This window comes from Selaginella moellendorffii, unplaced genomic scaffold, assembly GCF_000143415.4.
Source record: "Selaginella moellendorffii unplaced genomic scaffold, v1.0 SELMOscaffold_473, whole genome shotgun sequence".
NCBI lineage: Eukaryota > Viridiplantae > Streptophyta > Lycopodiopsida > Selaginellales > Selaginellaceae > Selaginella > Selaginella moellendorffii.
Window position 1 is genome coordinate 1 of NW_003314728.1, and position 1,495 is coordinate 1,495.

Genomic DNA, 1,495 nt, shown 5'->3' on the forward strand with positions numbered 1-1,495 from the left:
TTTGGTGTGTGAGTGTGTTGATGCACACTGCTGGTGCATGAATCGCACTGTGGACGGATGGAAGACATCTCCCGGGCCCTCTGAAGAAACTAAAAAACTATACCAAGTTAAACAACCATTTGAAGGGGAAAGTCCTAAGAACTAAAAGCAAAGAGAAACCATACCACATTTCCAACACAAACAACATCGATGTCCTTGTTGCGCCCAAAAGTTACTACACCACCGAGAGCGAGCTTTTCACCATGTCCGCAAACCTGGAGAAATCGCAGGATCAAAACGCTTTCATCGTCTCATTCATTCGCTGTCAGTGTTTTTACCTCGTTCTTCCATTTTTTAAACTTGCTTGCTTCCACTAGCTACGTTGATCCAAGGCACACCATCATCCACGTTCAAGCGCTCTCCTTCCTGCCGTGTAAGATGCAAATTCATGGATTAAACAAAGTTTCTACGAGCCAAGTCACAACACATGCTTGGAGAGATCGGATCGGCTCTTCAAAGCTTTTTGACAGCCGCTTCGAGAAAACACTCGCAAGGATAAGGGAAGCTCATTCGACACACAAAAAGTATGCAAGCCAAGCAAGACAGAAGAAAAAAACACTTTGCTCACGAGCGTTCCTGGCTCTACCAACACGAGTGACAAATCCATGGTCACAACTTAAGGCTCTTCGCTCTTGGCACTTTTGCTGGCTGGAGCAGCTTGTTTACGATTAAACAAGGCTAGTGCTGGTTGGAAGGTCACGCTCATTGACAAAGGCATGTTGAGCGAGAAAATGATGAACATGGGGTGCCAATGGGACCAGAAACTTCCATGCTTTGCTGTAGGATTAGGCAACGATTACATACCTCACCTTGTTTTAGCCTTGTTCTTCGCTTGTGTTCTGTTCGTTTCTCTCGAGTTCCCATGCCTGCCTGTTAAAAGAAGAAAAACAAAGGAAGTTTAGATGGTGATCTTAGTGGAACTCATAAGCGGGTGGCAAGTGGAGCTCAAAAACAATGATGGATGTAATCACGAGGAGGAGAATAAAAAGACTATAACGAGACAGAAACGCTGCTCTGCATGGACCCAGAAAAGCTTAGTTTTGTCCTGGAGCATCCAGGAAGACTGTAAAAACTACGCTGGCTGCGAGAACTAAACAAACGCGAGAGCTTACGAGCCCACGTTCTCGACACAAAAACTAACCTCGAAACGCTGGTGGTTGGGAGGCACCGCAAGCTCCCCGCCTCTACAAAAGCAAAAAAGCCTAGCGTTAGTGCAAGGTAGTCGAGCAAGCATGCACGGGCCAGCAGCATAAGAAGAGAAAAAAACGCGAAAAGTGAAAGAGAAAAGAAGAGTGCTCACCATGGATGGCTGCTGCTGTGCTGGTGTCTATCCATTCAAGGAGATGTTGCCATCGTTACGGTTTTAAAATGCGGGTCAAAACGGGGTCTCACCTTGTTTTTGTTCCTGGAGGGTGAGGACGACTTGTGTGAAGGAGCAACAACGTAAAAAATGAAG

At 46.1% G+C, this 1,495-nt stretch overlaps 1 long non-coding RNA gene across 1 annotated transcript; it reads right to left on the reverse strand.

Moving 5' to 3' along the window:
* LOC112344024 lies at nt 1-422 on the reverse strand. The gene is made up of 3 exons (XR_002991525.1): nt 318-422; nt 165-254; nt 1-80 (listed from the first exon to the last, which is right to left on the reverse strand). It is a non-coding gene; the product is annotated as an uncharacterized LOC112344024 (long non-coding RNA).
* Nucleotides 423-1,495: the final 1,073 nt, after the last annotated feature.